Source organism: Ascaphus truei, unplaced genomic scaffold (genome assembly GCF_040206685.1).
Source record: "Ascaphus truei isolate aAscTru1 unplaced genomic scaffold, aAscTru1.hap1 HAP1_SCAFFOLD_1057, whole genome shotgun sequence".
Lineage (NCBI taxonomy): Eukaryota > Metazoa > Chordata > Amphibia > Anura > Ascaphidae > Ascaphus > Ascaphus truei.
In genome coordinates, this window is record NW_027453922.1 from 30,965 (window position 1) to 49,699 (window position 18,735).

Here is an 18,735-nt window from a genome sequence, read left to right on the forward strand (position 1 = left end):
TATCACCTGAATGATTTCCTCACTGCTGAAAGAAATGCTACATCATACTTCTCATTCCCCAACCCTTAAGTAAGTGTACTTCTTGTTCGTTACTGTATTATCTGTTGTGTTCACCTATATTCTAAGGAATAAATACAATTTATTATATCTTAAGCCTCGTTCAGTTCAAACCCAATTATTTTTGTGTAATATTAATAAGCCTGTGGAAGCTATCGTCACAAGGAGGTATTATAGTGTGTATTGTGGGGAGAATTAGTGTGTGTGTTGTTTGGGAGTGATATTCGGGAGGATTGTGTGTGCAGAAGGAAGAATGAGTGAGGGGGGAGTAAGGGAGCAGGATTGAATGAGAGGGGGTCATTGAGTGATAGCGGGGAGGGGAGGGAAGAGTGAGGAGAGTGGGTGTAGGAGGGAGCAGTGCAAGAGACCGTCGGGGGCAGAATACATGGTGAGAAGGGAGGCTGCCTAGAAGCATAAAAATCTACTTCACCGCTGTTCTGTACTCTCTTCAATACTCTGTGTTACAGATCTCTCTGGCAAGAAATGGGGTCCAATGGCAAAGACTGCTCTAAATAAGATAGTATAAATGAACACAGAGAGAAATTCCAAAGAGTAACCCAAGAAAATACAAGTGAAATCTAATCGTAAGGTAATTAGTCCCATTAAGTGAAATACATAAAGGAATAGTCCATAAAAAAGCACAAAGGAAAAAAATAGGAGTACTTTATTGTGATGTTACATTTCAGAGAATATAAAATTATAGGAAAACAATTCCACTTTGTTCAGAAAACCAGAAAGTCTTGGTCCCAGGTGGATTGAATTTTTATTGCAAATAAGTTCCTTAATACACAAGTAAAGAATATAGTTACTTATTCTATTCTCTACTGTAAGACGTGCCACATTGCCCAATATTTGGGTACAGTGCCCAGATTGTGACCATGCACTACAGAGGTGAGATTCCCCCAACTCCAATTTGCTACACACTCCAAGAGAGATTATTGTGATCAGAGGTGGAATGAGAGGGGTGAGAAGGGTCGCTGCCCAGGGAGTAGCCTGACAGGGGGTACAGAAATCTCTTTTGGTGCATATATTGCGGAGCTGCATTGATTGACTTGTCAATCAGCTCTGCTGCCTATCCCATTGACATCATGATCCGGCACTGTGATCAGCTGCAGCGCTGACCCAGGTGTGTTAGTGCAGCACTTTACAGGGAGGGAACAGAGGTTGTGGATGACAGATGCTGGGGATAGGCCATGAGTACGGGCCAGAGTAAGGTGGAGACTTTCTGTACTCTGCATACAGGACACTGCATGCATGACAGTGTCTGTGTGTGTGTGTGTGTGTGTGTGTGTATTCCAAGTGTCAGTGTGCATAAGTAAGTGTGCTCTGTAAGTATGCCTGTGTGGCAGGTATAGGGGGGTGGTTCAGCTGGAGGAACTTATCCAGGCACAAAAGCACATAGATGCCCCAGATTATACCACCCCAAATGCTGATAATATCCTGCTGCACTTTACAGAAGATGATGCAGATGTCAGTGGGTGGTGGGTTCATTAAATCCATCCATCATATCATAGCCACACTGTGCATATGATGTACTGAATCAATCACAGGAAGACATCTCCATGGTAGGGGTAGAAGTTAACAGAATATGTCCAGCACTGTGGTGTGTAGTCCATAAATAATAATTGTGCACATTACAGAACATACTTGCAACTGCAAGATCATTTTGCTGCTTGTAGTGTTTGCTCTTGTCCTGTGCAGTGTTGTCGTAGATCCGTCTCTTCAGTGTTCACTGCAATAAAAGTAAGACATTGCATTAATATTACAGAAGTTTGGGAGCTGAAATCCCACTATGCTGCAGACATTTTCCCTTTGCATAAGATTCTTGTGATTATATCTCAATGATGATCAATAACAACTACATCATAACACAGCCGCTCAATACAAAATATGTATTTGCTATCAATGGTCATGGAGGCCAAACGTCACACAATGTACAGATATACTGCTGCGGCCGAGTTTATTCGAGCATTTGCCCGTTCTTGGCCGCAGCAGTAACCTGGCACGCGCCGGAGGGTGCCGGGCGCACGCCGAAGCAGCGGAGCGCCCTCCGATCGGGGCTTTCTCCCTTCCGCTGCCGGGTCCGTCGGGTCCCCCGGAACCCCCTGCCGCTGTCCCCCACATCGCGGGACACCAGTGCTCCCTCGGGGAGCCCTGGACGCGCGTGCAGGGGGCGCAGGCACCCGATGACGCGTGACCGTGCATCGGTGATGCGCGGCACGCTGAGGGAGTGCGGCTAGCACGCCGGGGCATCCCCCGGCTTGCGGTGCTAGCCGTGCTTCAATAAAACGTGTCGGTAGTGTAGCAAGGATTATTTCTTCCTCTGGTGCATTATGATGGGATGTGTTGTAAGATTCTGCATTATTAGCATCACTGAATCTTTTGGAAACTGAGTAATATTCTATGTTTTAATGCAATATTATGGATGATCAGCCGGTAAAATAAAGCTTACTGTATCTGTAGCCATGCTCTACCCATGATGTGCTGAATCAATGACTGCAGAGTGATTCAGAGTGGTAAACATGACTGGAACTCATCTCTGAATAGAGGACAGAACAGCAGTGCAGAGTAGGAGGTGAATGTATCTCAAATGGAAGACTTAGTAGCTGTGTGGGGAGTAGACAGTACAGACTGATCAAATAAATAGTTAAAGGAGTATCTTCAACATTACTTGGCTTTGTTATCAACATTGAAGTTTCTCTTGTTTTTTCTGTTCTTTAAATCACTACTACTGATGCCATGTGTAACCTGTACTGAGAGATATACTCTACTGGCCTAGATGAAACCATATGATGCAAACAGGATTCATCCCACTCCAGATTCATATGATTGCACCACTTCAACCTTTAATAAAACACATAGAACTACAGCAGTGCGCTACTGCACATGTTCTTGTTATGAATGGTAGTAGATGTGGTCCTTGGGTCAATACTTCATACAGCAGCCACACTCTACTCATGATGTATTGAATCAACAAAAACCTGCATGGTACAGATCACAGGAAGGGTAGAGTAGAGGGGAATATGTCCAATGCGAAACCCTTAGCAGCTGGATTGTGTGGAGTCAACAAAACGACAAATACTAAATGAGAAATATACACATTGCTTATCTGTCTCTGTGTAGTCATTTTCCTCCTCTTCAACTGTCTTTCAAAATTTCTCTTCTGACAGAAAAGAAACACATGGCTTCAATATTCACTGTTCTTCCCTCCTGAAATAAAAGTTAAGCATTGCATGGTTATGATCATACATACAATGAACCTTGCGCCAAACCATGTGATCCAAAGTAAATCCACCTCCCTCCCATAGCTGTGTTCCTTCTAGAGCTTCTACCACACAAGTCATTAATGTTCGTGACACTGTACTGCAGTCACAGTCTGCACACAAAGTACTGAATCAATTACATCACACTGAAAAGGCAGTCTACATGATGCAATAGTTAACCATAATAACTCTGTCATGCAAATGACAGGAAAACCTATATGTATATCATTAGGGGAGAGGGGAAAAATAATTAAAAAATAAGTGCGACAAATAAAAACAGATTATAGGAAAGTAAATCCTTGCCCTGGGAACTTTACAATCTAATAGAAATGTTAGAAGACTTAAAGAGAGGCAGCAGTTGGGGGAAGAAGTGCAGTAGATGACAATGCTTGTCCTTAATGGTGGGTACAATTAGTAGAAAGCACATCTTGGGAACAATAGTTGTTAGCAGTGACTGTGGGTGTGGGACAGTAGCCACGAGTCAAAGTTTTTTAAATGCTTGATTTAAGTCGTGAATTTTAAGATTGGTCTTACATGTGGGTGGAAGAGGTTATGTTGGCATATACTGAGTGTGAGGAAGTTTCACATGTACGGTGCAGTGATGGAAAATGGTTTCAGGCAAGTGAGAGAACAGTAGAGGTGAAAGAAGTTTACAGGAGACAGTTATGGTTATAGTGCAAGAGACAAGCAAGGGCATAACGAGAGATCAAAGATGATATGCAAGAAGGAGCAGATTAATGGAGAGCCTTAACAAAAAGGTAAGGAGGAGAACTTTGTAGGTGATACAAAAACTTGATGGGATGCCAGGACAGGGATTTAAGGAGATGAGCAGAGACTGTTGTGGAAGAAAGTGAGATAATTCAAGCAGCAGAGTTTTGCATAGGAGAAAGTTGTGAAGCATGGAGGCCTGTTAGTAGTATGTTAAAATAACCTATAGGATAACAGTATACATTGGAGTTTTAGCAGTAGGTTGAGAGGGGAAAGGGAAGATCTTGGCAATATTACAGAGAAAGAGGCAACACATTTTACCCATAGCCGTGCATGTGAATGGAGATGGAATTGAAGAGCCAAATGTTACTCCTATGCAACATGTTTGATGACAAGATAGATGGTAGTACTGTTTACTGTGATGGAGAAAGGGGATAATATGAGCCCAGTTTTAGACATTAAGTTTAAGGCAGTGGAGTGCCATCCATGAGCATATAGCCAGGAGACAACCCAAGAGTAGGGACTGGATTGCAGGAGTGAGAACAGGGGTGGATAGATTTGTGTGTGTATCATCCGCATAGAGATTATATCTAAGGCCAAAAGCATTGATGAAGTCACCAAATGATAGTATGTAGAGAGAAAGAGAGATCTCAGAACAGAGACCTGATGTATACCCACAGACAGATCAATAGAAGACGAAGACATGTTAGCAACAGAGATGGAGAATGTGTGACAGGAAAGTTATGATGAAAACCAGGATAGAACTTTGTTACTGATACCAAGAGAGAGTTTAGAATATGAAGGAGGAGAGTGATTGAGAGCATCAAACGCAGCCGATAGATCAAGTAGGATTAGTAGGGAAAAACCTTGGGAATTAGCTTTAAGCACAGTCTGTAGAACGTGCTGTACGAAAGGCAGGTTGTAAAGGATCCAGGAGGGCATGTGATTTAAGAATGTTGACACTAGCAATTAGAAGGCAAACAGCATGAGGGATACAGAGCGGTAGTTAGTAAGGCACATAGGGTGTAGTTTGTTTCTGACAAAAGGGTGACCGCTACAGGCTTAAAGTAAGAGGGCAAAAATCCAGAGAATAGGGAGAAATTGAAGATGTGGGTGAGAGTGGGGACTAAGAGATGCAGTAAGGTGTGAGGGGATACCATCTAGAGGGCATGTGGTAGAGGGAGAATAGAAGATGATTAGCTTCCAGCTCTGTAAGAGAAGAAAAGGAGTCAAGTGCAGAAGGAGATTTGGGTAGAAGGAGAGAAGGGGGAAGGGACAGAAGGAATCTCCTTTTGGGTGGCATCCACCTTGCCTCTGAAGTAGTCAAATGCTTGAGGAGAAGTGAAGGAAGGATGGCAAGTGGGAGGAGAAGGTCAGTGGAGGGAGTCAAATACAGAGAAAAAAACAGCGTAAATTAAATTTGAGTGTTGATGAGTGTGGAAAAAAGTAGTGTATTTAGCCCTAGAGAGCAGCTTTATACAGGACAGGAGACATTTTTACTGTAGAAAAATCAAACAAAGTGTGAGATTTCCTCCGTAGGTATTAAGAACAGCGAGTGGAAGTGTGATGAGTGTGTTTGGGAATTTAGCCAAAGGTGTGGGTTAGAGGGATGAGTGTGTCAGAGCCTATAGGGGGCATATAGATAGGAGGATAGCATTGTAAGAGTTAATAAGATTGTTAGTTTAAGCAGAAAGAGAGAGAGAGAAGAGAGAAGAGAGGTTAGAGTAGATGTCAGAGGAGAGTTTAATTAAGCAGAGGCAAATCAGTGGGACAGGTAAGATGCGGTGAGGGGAATGACTGATTGTGACTGATGAGAGCAGAAGAGGTTATGTACAACTAGAGCCTTGTTAGTAAGAGTGGACATTCCAGAGGGCACAGGAGAAGGGAAGAGAAAAGTAAAGAAAGGAATGTGGATTACATTAGATAGGTTAACACTCTTAGTAGGGAGGCCTGATGTGTATATGAGCCGGTCCAAGATTATAAGAGATATCCCCCAACATCAGCGAGCATAGAAGGAGACACAGAGATAGGTGTAGAGAGAGACAGAGATAGGGATATGTAGAGAGAGAAGGGCGTCAAGAGAATGAGACAGATAGGCGTAGAGAGAGGAGACATAGAGAGAGGGGGCTTTGAGAGGGGGCGTAGAGAATGAGGGAAGGTGGAAGAGAATAGGATGTGCAGGAGAGCATTTCATTGAGCAGTGCAGAAATAGCTGCAATAGAGGTCTGTACAAATGGTGCTTTGTGTAGACACATGCAAAGGTAGGGGAAGGAAAGTGTATAGAACATGTGGATAAAAGCAGGAGTGTGGAAGTTAGAGAAATTAGAAAAGTTTTACAGAGCAGTGAGGAAACAGTAAACAGAAAGAACAAGAGAGAGGTTACATTGGGATGACGTGCTGTGGTAGAGAGAAATGCTAGGAGAGAGCCTCCAGATATTAGAGGACATGAATTGAGAGAGCAAATGTATAAATCAAAACCGGAGGGGGAGGTATAGCACGAAAGCTTGCACAGCAGTTGATGAAGATTATAGTCTTAAAGTTGCGTGTACCTGTCAGGGCACTCAAGAAGGTCAATGCTCACAAGTGCAGAGTTCATGAAGAAATGCTGAATCCAGTTCCCCTCCAATTTAATTTTAATATAACTTTTTCATTCTTCATTACTGCAAAAAGCAAACAAAACAAAACCACATTGCATTACTATTTTCAAAATGGATTGAATGACATATTCAACAGTAACTGTGTGATGCCAATATTGCCTTCTCACTCGTAGGCCAGTACGGTCAGGTACCCAGTACTGATAAAACAATAAGTGCCCGTACTAAGTACCAATATGAATTATAAGGAAATGTAAAATCTCCAGGTCTCTCTCCATCTCTGCAACAGATATATGGATAAGCCCATATTAAGGCATCACGTGACCGGAGCCGTCACTGACTGGGTATACGCAAAGATGCAGGGAGATGCAAAGAAAGGGAGGGAGAGAGACAGGGAGAAGATGGGAAACGGAGGGAGGCACGGATGGCAGGCCTCTCTCTTTCACTGGTGCATGCAAGGAGCTGGTCCCAACATCCACAAAGTGTGTGTGTATTATTGGTTGTGTTTTATGGCGGTAGGAGGATAGTGTGTATATTGTGTGTGTGTGGGAGTATTATATTGTGTGTAGGGTATTATAGTGTGTATATTATGTTGAGGTGCAGAGGAGAGTGTTAGATTGGGTATCTTGTGTTAGGGGGTATTGTGTATATTGTGTTTAAGACTATAATATTATTGGGGAGATTATTATTGAGGAGGTATTAAAGTGTGTATTGTGGGGAGTATTAGTGTATGTATTATTTGTGGGTGACAGATGCTGTGGGTAGGCCAAGAGTACGGGCCAGACTAAGGTGGAACCTTTCTGTACTCTGCATACAGGACTCTACATGCACTGCAGAGGTGAAATTCCCCCAACTCCAATTTGCTACACTCTCCAAGAGAGAATATTGTGATCAGAGGTGGAAGATGAGCAGGGTCACTGCCCAGGGAGTAGCCTGTCAGGGGGCATGGAAATCTCTTTTGGTGCGTATGTTGCCACGTGGCATTGATTGACCGGTCAATTAGCACTGCTTCCTATCACAGTGACATGATCCGGTGCTGTGATCGGTTGCAGCGCTGACCAAGGTGTGTTAGTGCAGCAATTTACAGGGAGGGAACAGAGGTTGTGGGTGACAGATGCTGGGGGTAGGCCAAGAGTACGGGCCAGAGCAAGGTGGAGATATTCTGTACTCTGCATGCCCATCCTGCATGCCCAGGACTCTGCATGCATGCCAGTGGCTGTGGGGTGTGTGTGTGTAGGTATGCCAAGTGTCAGTGTGCATAAGTAAGTGTGCTGTGTGTGTAAGTAAGTTTGCCTGTGTGGCAGGAGGTGTAGGGGGGTGGGGGGCGGGGGGCGGTTCAGCTGGAGGACTTTACCCAGCACAAAAGCACATAGATGCCTCTGATTATATCACCCCAAATGCTGATAATATCCTGCTGTAGATGCACTTTACAGAAGATGATACAGATGTCATCAGTGTTTGGTGGGTTCATTAAATCAATCCATCATATAATAGCCACACTGTGCATATGATGTACTGAATCAGTAACACCAATCACAGGAAGACATCTCCATGGTAGGGGTAGTGTTGAAGTTAACAAAATATGTCCAGCACTGTGGTGTGGAGCCCATACATAATAATTGTGCACATTACCAGAACAACATATTGTCAACTGCATGATCATTTTGCTGTTGTAGTAGATCCGTCTCTTCGGTGTTCACTGCAATAAAAGTAAGACATTGCATTAATATTACAGAAGTTTGGGGGCTGAAATCCCACTATGCTAATGACAGTTTCCCTTTGCATAAGATTCTTGTGATTATATCTCAATGATGATCAATAACAACTACATCATAACACAGCTGCTCTATACAGAATATGTATTTGCCATCAATGGTCATGGAGGCAATATGTCACACAATGTACATATATAGCAAGGATTATTTCTTCCTCTGGTGTATTATGATGGGAGGGTGAGATTCTGCATTATCAGCATCAGTAAATCTGTAGGAAACTGAGTGATATTCTATTTTTTAATGCAATATTAGGGTAAAATAAAGCTTGCTGTATCTATAGCCATGCTCTACCCATGATGTGCTGAATCAATGACTGCAGAGCGATTTAGAGTGGTAAACATGACTTGAACTCATCTCTGAATAGAGGGTAGCACAGTAGTGCAGAGTAGAAGGTGAATGTATCTCAAATGGAAACCCTTAGCAGCTGTGTGGGGAGTAGACAGTACAGACTGACCAAGTAAATAGTAAAAAGTAGTAACTTCAACATTACTTGGTTTTGTTCTCCACTCCTGTTTTTCTGTTCTTTAAATCACTAATACTGATGCCATATGTAACCTGTACTGAGAGTTATATACTCTACTGGCCTAGATCAAATTAAATGATGCAAACAGGATCCCTCCCACTCAAGATTCATATGATTGCACCACCTCAACCTTTCATAGCAATAACATAGAACTGCAGCAGTGCGCTACTGCACATGTTCTTGTTATGAATGGTAGTAGATGTGGTCCTTGGGTCAGTACTTCATACTGTAGCCACACTCTATTCATGATGTATTGAATCAACAAAAATCTGCATGGTACAGATCACAGGAAGGGGTGGAGTAGAGGCGAAACCCTTAGCAGCCGGATTTTTTGGAGTCAATAAAACGACAAATACTAAATGAGAAATATACACATTGCTTATCTGTCTCTGTGTAGTCATTTTCCTCCTCTTCAACTGTCCTTCAATTTTCTATTTTGCAAGAAAATGAACACATGGCTTCAATATTCACTTCTGTTCTGCAGTCTTTCCTCTTGAAATAAAAAAGTTAAGCATTGCATTATTATTATTATAATTATTATTGACGATACATACAATGAACCTTGCTCCAAACCATTTGATACAAAGCAAATCCACCTCCCTCCCACAGCTGTGCTCCTTCTAGAGCTTCTACCACACAAGTTATTCATGTCAGTGAAACTGTACTGCAGTCCCGGTCTGCACACAATCTACTGAATCAATGACATCACACTGTGTCACACAATGTCATGCTAACGACAGGAAACAATCTTTGTATATATCTTTGTATATATAATAATAATAATAATAATAATAATAAAAAAAATAAGACAGGACAGACACTCCTACATTGCAATCAATAGAAAATAACTGGGACAGGCACTTCAAGGATGCATACGGTCCCGGATAAACTGTAGCTACCTATACACGTGTGCCTTGTCTCTAGACTCTGCAAATATCTCTATTTATATACCACCCATTGTGTACTCAGCGCTTTACAAGAGAGACCAAAAAGTACAGGAAATTATTATACAATAAGTTCAACAAACAAAAACAGACAATAGGAAAGTAAATCCCTGTCCTGGGTAGTTTACAATCTAAGAGAAATGTAAGGAGACTTACAGAGAGACAACAGGTGGGGGAACAAGTGCAGTAGATGACAATGCTTGTCCTTAATGGTGGGTACTTGTAGTATAAAGCACTTCTTGGGAACAATAGTTAGTGACTGAATGAGTGACAGTAGCAACGAGTAAAAGCTATTGAAATGCTTCATTTAAGTTGTGAATTTTAAGGTTGATCTTAAATGTGGGTGGAAGAGGGTATGTTGGCATATACTGAGTGTGTGTGAGTTTCACAGGTAAATTGATGGGAAAGGGTTTCAGGCAAGAGAGCGAGTGCGCAGTAGAGGTGTAAGAAGTATAATGGAGACAGTTATTAGTAGAGCTTAGGAGACGAGGAAGGGCATAACGAGACCAAAGATGATATGTAGGAAGGAGCAGATGAATAGAGAATAGTGTTGGACTGGGTCCTCAACTATAAAAAAATGGGTAACGGGTACCCGGCCAAAATGAAAGGTTCTACCCGGTCGGGTACACGGTTTGGCACTTACCTTCCGGGTGGCGGTGACATCTAGGATCAGCAGCAGTCCTGTGACGGTGGCAGCATCTGTGGTGTCTTCAGCCGGCGGGGGAGCTGCAGGCTCACAGACACAGCTTACCTGCTTCGGTGCTGTGGAAGTGATTCCTGCAGCTCCCCCCGCCAGGTGAAGACACCTCTGATGCTGCCAACATCAGAGGACTGCTGCTGCTGATCCTAGATGTCTTAGGAAAGGTAAGTATAAAAGATTATTTCCAGCTGCCCTTACATTACCCGACGCCGGGTATTACCCGGCCAAGTCCACTTCTCAGTGGCCGGTTTCGAGTAATGTCCGGGTAGCTGGAAATGTGTTGGGTAACGCCGGGTACTCGGTACACCACTAATAGAGAACCTTAACAAAAAGGTAAGGAGGAGAACTTTGTAGGTGATCTGAAACTTGATGGGAAGCAAGGAGAGGGATTTAAGGAGGAGGAGGAGATGAGCAGATACTGTTGTGGGAGAAAGGGAAATTATTCAAGCAGCAGAGTTTTGGATAGATTGCAAATGAGAAAGTTGTGAAGCAGGGAGCCCTGTTAGCAGTATGTTAACCCATACGATAAGGGCATGCATTGGCGTTTTAGCAATAGATTGACAGAGAAAAGGGCAAATCTTGGAAATATTACAGAGAAAGAATCGACAAACTTTAGCCAGTGTCGTGAATGAAGATGGAAAGGGAAGAGTCAAATGTTACTCCTAGGCAATGTGCTTTCATGACAGGATGATGGTAGTACTGTTTACTGCGATGGAGAAAGGTGATATTAGGCCAGATTTAGGGGGAAATATGAGGAGCTCAGTTTTAGACATTAGGTTTAAGGCAGAAGAGTGTCATCCATGGAGGATATAGCCAGGAGGCGACCCGAAACTAGGAACTAAATTGCAGGAGTGACGGTAGGGTGGATAGGTGTGTGTATCATCTGCATAGAGATGATATCAAGGGCCAAAATAGTTGATAAGGTCAACTAGTGATAGTATGTAGTGAGAGAGGTCCCAGAACAGAGTCCTGAGGTATACCAACAGACAAAACAACAGGAGACAAAGACACGTTAGCAACAGAGATGGAGAATGTGTGATGGAGAAGTATGATGAAAACCAGGATATAAGTTTGCTGCGGATACGAAGAAAGAGTTTAGAATATGAATGAGAAGAGTGATTGACAGTATCAAAAGCAGAAGAGAGATCAAGCAGGATTAGTAAGTAAAATGGACCTTGGGAATTTTCTTTATGTACATAATTGGTTACATTGGGAAAGGCAGATTGTGAAGGGCCCAGAGGAGCATGTGATTTAAGAATGTTGATCAAACGGGAGATCACAAGACGTTCTAGCAATTAGGAGGCAAATGGTAGGACGGATACAGGGCGATAGTTAGAAATTCACACAAGGTCAAGGTTATTTTTGAGAATAGGGGTGACCACTGCATGCTTAAAAGGAAGAGTTGAAAGAGCCAAAGGATATGGAGGAATTGAAGATGTGGGTGAGAGTGAGAATATAGGATTGAGAGGGCATGTGGTAGAGGGAGAAGAGAAGATCAGGTTCCAGCTTTGTGACAGGAGAAAAGGAGTCAAGAGTGCAATGAGATCTAGATAGAAAAAGAGAGAGGGGGAAGGGAGAGAACGAATCTACTTGTGGATGGCATCCACCTTGCCTCAAGTGAGCAAAGGCTTGAGGAGAAATAAAGGATGGATGTTAAGTGGGAGGAGAAAGTCAGTGGTGGGACTCAAATACATAGAAGACAGTGTGAATGAAATTGGAGTGTTGATGAGTGAGGAAAAAGTAGTGTTTGACCTTAAAAAAAGGAGCAGAGTTTTACAGAACAGGACAAAGGTTTAGTGTAGAAAATCAGACTGTGAGATTTCCTCCATAGGTGTTAAGAGCAGCAGTGTGATGTGATGAAGTGTGATGAGAGCGTGCTTGTGAATTAAACCAATGCATGGGTTAGGCTGCGTCTATAGTAAGCACGCAACAGAAGGCAAAGTTAGCGCATGCCTGTCGCTCCAGCAATCCCTGCACTGAGGTCCGAGGCGACGGGGAGGCCCTGCATCGCTCGCACGCACTGTGGACGACCAAGCGTGTGCCCATGATAATCACGGCCTTAGAGGGATGAGTGTGTCAGAGCCTAGAAGGGGCATATAGATGATGGAGGAGGAGGGAGGAGGAGATGATAGCATTGTAAGAGTTAACAAGATAGTTAGTTTAAGCAGAAAGTGAGGAGAGGTTAGAGATAAGGGTAGATGTCAGAGGAGAGAGTTCAATTAAGCTGAGGTATCGAGTAGGACAGGGGTGAGGGGAATGAGAAGTGGTGGACATTCCAGAGGGCACGTGAGAAGGGAAGAGTAAAGTGAGACAAGGAATGTGGATTACATTAGATGGGTTAATACGCTTAGCAGGGAGGTGGAGAGAGAGGCAAGAGGCAGAGGGTGGTGTAGGGGTAGAGGAAGAGATGTTGCATGTACCTTGTCAGAACATTAAAGAACGTCAATTCACACTGGTGCAGAGTTGATGATGAAATGCTGAATCCAGTTCACGTCCAATTCAATTTTAACAGAACTTTTTCATTCTTCATTACTGCAAAAAAAAAAGTAAAAAACAATGCATTACTATTTTCAAAATGGATTGAATTCCCCCACCAATGACTATGTGTTACCAATATATCCCTCTCAGTCCCACTGCAGCACATACTGTACCAGTGTGAAAGTAAGAAGGTACACAGTACCGGTAAAACAATACGTGCCGGTACTATGCACCATATGAATTATAAGGGGATGTAAATCTCCCAGTCTCTCTCCATATCCGCAACAGAGCGGGCTCCGGTCAGTGGCATGGATGCCCATATATGGGTATGCTCATATTTGGGCATCCCATGTCACTGACCGGAGCCGGCTCTGAGTATAGGGATATATGCGGAGACGCAGAGGTGCAAGGAAATGGGAGGAGGCACGGTGAGAAACAGGGAGAGACCACAGGAAGATAGAGGGCAACAACTTCCACAAGGTACTTGTATGGGTATAATTGTTTGTATTTTGTGCAGAGGGGGTAATTTCAGATAAAATACAATTCTCCACCCTCTACGAAACAATTCCACTTTGTTCAGCAAGCCAGAAAGTCTTGGTCCCATGTGGACTGAATTTAATGCAAATAAGGTCCTTAATACACAAGTAAAGAATAAAGTTACTTATTCTCTACTGTAAGAAGTGCCACATTGCCCACTATTTGGGTCCTGTTCCCAGATTGTGACCATGCATGGCAGAGGTGAGATTCCCCCAACTCCAATTTGCTACACTCTCCAAGAGAGATAATTGTGATCAGAGGTGGAACTAGGGGAGGGTGTGAGCAGGGTCACTGCCCAGGGAGTAACCTGACTGGGGGCACGGAAATCTCATTTAGTGCATATGTTGCGGCACTGCATTGATTGACCGGTCAATCTGCACTGCTGCCTGTCACAGTGACATCCTGATCGGGCACTGTGATCAGCTATAGCACTGACCCAGGTGAGATAGTTCAGCACTTTACAAGGAGGGAACAGATGTTGTGGGTGACAGATGCTGGAGGTAGGCCAAGACTGTTGGCCAGAGTAACGTGGAGACTTACTGCACTCTGCATGCCCATCCTCTCCCTGACATCAGGGGAAGGAAGTGGCCCTGGGGTGTGTGTAGGTATGCCAGATGTCAGTGTATGCATAAGCAAGTATGCCTGTGTAGTGGGAGGTGTAGGGGCGTTAAGCTGGAGGACTTAAAACAGGCACAAAAGCACATAGATACCTCTGATTATACCGCACCAAATGCTGATAATATCATGCTGTAGCTGCACTTTACAGAAGATGATGCAGATGTCATCATTGGTTGGTGGGTTCATTAAATCAATCCATCATATCATAACCACACTGTGCATATGATGTACTGAATCAGTAACACCAGGAAGACATCTCCATGTTAGGAGTAGAGTTGAAGTTAACAGAATATGTCCAGCACTGTGGTGTGTAGCCCATAAATAATAATTGTGCACATTACCAGAACAACATACTGTCAACTGCAAGATCATTTTGCTGCTTGTAGCGTATGCTCATCCTGTACAGTGTTGTAGTAGATCCGTCTCTTCAGTGTTCACTGCAACAAAAGTAAGACATTGCATTAATATTACAGACGTTTGGGGGCTGAAATCTCACTTCGCTGCGGACAATTTCCCTTTGCATAAGATTCTTGTGATTATGTCAATGATGATCAATAACTGCATCATAACACAGCCGCTCTATACAGAAGATGTACTTGCTCTCAATGGTCATGGAGGTAATACGTCACACAATGTACAGATATAGCAAGGATTATTTCTCCCACTGGTGCATTATGGCATTATGATGGGAAATGTTGTGAGATTCTGCATTATCAGCATCACTGAATCTTTTGGAAATTAAGTGATATTCTATGTTTTAATGCAATATTATGGATGATCAGCCGGTAAAATAATAATAGCTTGCTGTATCTGTAGCCATGCTCTACCCATGATGTGCTGAACCAATGACTGCAGAGAGATTCAGAGTGGTAAACATGACTGGAACGCATCTCTGAATAATGGGCAGCAAAGCAGTGCAGAATAGGAGGTGAAAGTATTTAAAATGGAAGATCCTTAGCAGCTGTGTGGGGAGTAGACAGTACAGACTGACCAAGTAAATGGTAAAAGGAGTAACTTCAACATTACTTGGCTTTGTTCTCCACATTGAAGCTTTCCTCCTCTTTAAATCACTAATACTGATGCCATGTGTAACCTGTACTGAAAGATATATAATCTACTGGCCTAGATGAAACCATATGATGCAAACAGGATCCATCCCACTCCAGATTCATAGAATTGAACCACCTCAACCTTTCATAACAATCACATAGAACTGCAGCTGTGCGCTACTGCACATGTTCTTGTTATGAATGGTAGTAGATGTGGTCCTTGGGTCTTTACTTCATACTGTAGCCACCCTCTACTCATGATGTATTGAATCAACGAAAACTTGCATGGTTCAGATCACAGGAAGGGGTAGAGTAGAGATGAAAATATTCAATGTGAAACCCGTAGCAGCCGGATTGTGTGGAGTCAATAAAACGACAAATACTAAATGGTAAATGAGAAATATACACATTGCTTATCTGTCTCTGTGTAGTAATTTTCCTTCTCTTCAACTGTCCTTCAAATTTTCTCTTTTGCAAGAAAAGGAACACATGGCTTCAATATTCACTTCTGTTCTGCAGTCATCCCTCCTGAAATAAAAGTTAAGCATTGCATTGTTATTATGATAATACATACAATAAACCTTGCTCCAAACCATTTGATGCAAAGCAAATCCACCTCCCACCCACAGCTGTGCTCCTTCTAGAGCATGCATGTCAAACTCCAGTCCTCGAGGGTCCCAAACAGGCCAGGTTTTCAGTAGGGATATCCTGAAAACCTGGCCTGTTTGCTGCCCTCGAGGACTGGAGTTTGACATCCTTGTTCTTGAGCTTCTACCACGCAAGTCATCCATGTGAGTGACACTGTACTGCAGTCCTGGTCTGCACACAATCTACTGAATCAATGACATCACACTGTAAAGGCAATCTACAAGATGTATTAGTTGTCCACACTTCCGAAATGTTACTTTTATGTCCAAATCACTTATTCCCATGACCTGATATTTGTATTTGTTATTTATAGGATTGTCACAAAGAGTTGATGAGGTCACCAAATGATAGTATGTAGAGAGAAAGAGAGATCTCAGAACAGAGCCCTGATGTATACCCACAGACAGATCAATAGAAGACGAAGACATGTTAGCAACAGAGATGGAGAATGTGTGACAGGAAAGTTATGATGAAAACCAGGATAGAACTGTGTTACGGATACCAAGAGAGAGTTTAGAATATGAAGGAGGAGAGTGATTGAGAGCATCAAACGCAGCAGATAGATCAAGTAGGATTAGTAGGGAAAAGTGACCTTGGGAATTTGCTTTAAGCACAGTCTGTAGAACGAGCTGTACGAAAGGCCGGTTGTAAAGGATCCAGGAGGGAATGTGATTTAAGAATGTTGACATTCTAGCAATTAGGAGACAAACAGCAGGAGGGATACAGGGCGGTAGTTAGTAAGGCACATAGGGTGTAGGTTGTTTCTGAGAAAAGGGTGACCACTACAGGCTTAAAGTAAGAGGGTAAAGAGCCAGAGAATAGGGAGGAATTGAAGATGTGGGTGAGAGTGGGGACTAAGAGATGCAGTAAGGTGTGAGGGGATACGATCTAGAGGGCATGTGGTAGAGGGAGAAGAGAAGATGATTAGCTTCCAGCTCTGTAAGAGAAGAAAAGGAGTCAAATGCAGAAGGAGAATTAGGTAGAAGGAGAGAAGGGGGAAGGGACAGAAGGAATCTCCTTGTGGGTGGCATCCACCTTGCCTCTGAAGTAGTCAAATGCTTGAGGAGAAGTGAAGGAAGGATGGCAAGTGTGAGGAGAAGGTTAGTGGAGGGAGTCAAATACAGGGAAAAAAAGACAGCGTAAATTAAATTTGAGTGTTGATGAATGTGAAAAAAAAGTAGTGTGGTTTGGCCCCAGAGAGCAGCTTTATACAGGACTGGAGACATTTTTACTGTAGAAAAATCAAATATCAATTGTGTGATTTCCTTCATAGGCATTAAGAACAGCGAGTGGAAGTGTGATGAACATGTTTGGGAATTTAGCCAAGGGTGTGGGCTAGAGGGACAAGTGTGTCAGAGCCTAGAGGGGGCATATAGATAGGAGGATAGCATTGTAAGAGTTAATAAGATTGTTAGTTTAAGCGGAAAGAGAGAGAGAGGTTAGAGTAGATGTCAGAGGAGAGTTTAATTAAGCAGAGGAAAATCAGTGGGACAGGTAAGATGGGGTGAGGGGAATGACTGATTGTGAATGATGAGAGCAGAAGAGGTCATGTACAACTAGAGCCTTGTTAGTCAGAGAACGGGCATTCCAGATGGCATAGGAGAAGGGAAGAGAAAAGTAAGGAAAGGAATGTGGATTACATTAGATAGGTTAACACTCTTAGCAGGGAGGCAGAGGCAGGGAGGCCCGATGTGTATATGAGCAGGTTCAAGATTATAAGAGATATCCCACACATCAGCAAACATAGAAGGAGACACAGAGATAGGTGTAGAGAGAGACAGAGATAGCTCTATGTAGAGAGAGAGGGACGTAGAGAGAATGAGACAGATAGGCGCAGAGAGAGGGGGCGCAGAGAGAGGAGGCGCCAAAAGAGGGGGCGCAGAGAGAGAGGGGGCGCAGAGAGAGAGGGGGCACAGAGAATAGGATATTAAAGAGTGCTTTTCATTGAGCAGTGCAGAAATAGCTGCAATAGAGGTCTGTACAAATGGTGCAGTGTGTAGACACATGCAAAGGTAGGGGAAGGAAAGAGGAGAACATGTGGATAAAAGCAGGAGTGTGGAAGTTAGAGAAATTAGAAAAGTTTAACAGAGGAGTGAGGAAACAGCAAGCAGAAAGAACAAGAGAGAGGTTACATTGGGATGACGTTCTGTGGTAAAGAGAAAAGGCTAGGAGAGAGCTTTCAAATATTAGAGGACATGAATTGAGGGAGCAAATGTATAAATCAAAACCTGAGGGGGAGGTATAGCACGAAAGCTTGCACAGCAGATTATAGTCTTAATGTTGCGTGTACCTGTCAGGGTATTCAAGAAGTTAAATTCTCACAAGTGCAGAGTTCATGATGAAATGCTGAATCTAGTTCCCCTCCAATTTAATTTTAATATAACTTTTCCATTCTTCATTACTGCAAAAAGCAAACAAAACAAAACCACATTGCATTACTATTTTCAAAATGGATTGAATGGCATATTCAACAGTGACTGTGTGATGCCAATATTCCCCACTCACTCGTAGTGAAGCACATATTGTACTAGTGTTGAAAGTAGGCCGGTAGAGTCAGGTACGCAGTACTGAAAAAACAATAAGTGCGCGTCGTAAGTACCAGCTCCGCAACAGTGCGGGCATCACATTAGTGACGTGGATGAACATATATGGATAAGCCCATATTAAGGCATCACGTGACCAGAGCCGTCACTGACTGGGTATACGTAAAGACGCAGGGAGATGCAAGGAAAGGGAGGGAGAGAGACAGGGAGAAGATGGGAAACGGAGGGAGGCACGGATGGAGAGAGGGAGTTCTTCCGAGCTTCTGCTGGCCTCTCTCTTTCACTGGTGCATGCCGGG

General features: G+C 43.2%; 2 long non-coding RNA genes across 2 annotated transcripts; both read right to left on the reverse strand.

The window, feature by feature from the left end:
* Positions 1–703: 703 nt before the first annotated feature.
* On the reverse strand, positions 704–13,098 carry LOC142475026 (uncharacterized). Its single transcript, XR_012790672.1, has 6 exons — positions 12,985–13,098; positions 9,295–9,412; positions 8,255–8,321; positions 6,578–6,688; positions 3,158–3,267; positions 704–1,789 (listed from the first exon to the last, which is right to left on the reverse strand). It is a non-coding gene; the product is annotated as an uncharacterized LOC142475026 (long non-coding RNA).
* Positions 13,099–14,528: 1,430 nt separating this feature from the next.
* LOC142475019 (uncharacterized) lies at positions 14,529–18,256 on the reverse strand. The gene is made up of 3 exons (XR_012790665.1): positions 18,185–18,256; positions 15,655–15,774; positions 14,529–14,634 (listed from the first exon to the last, which is right to left on the reverse strand). It is a non-coding gene; the product is annotated as an uncharacterized LOC142475019 (long non-coding RNA).
* Between the last annotated feature and the right edge of the window lie 479 nt (positions 18,257–18,735).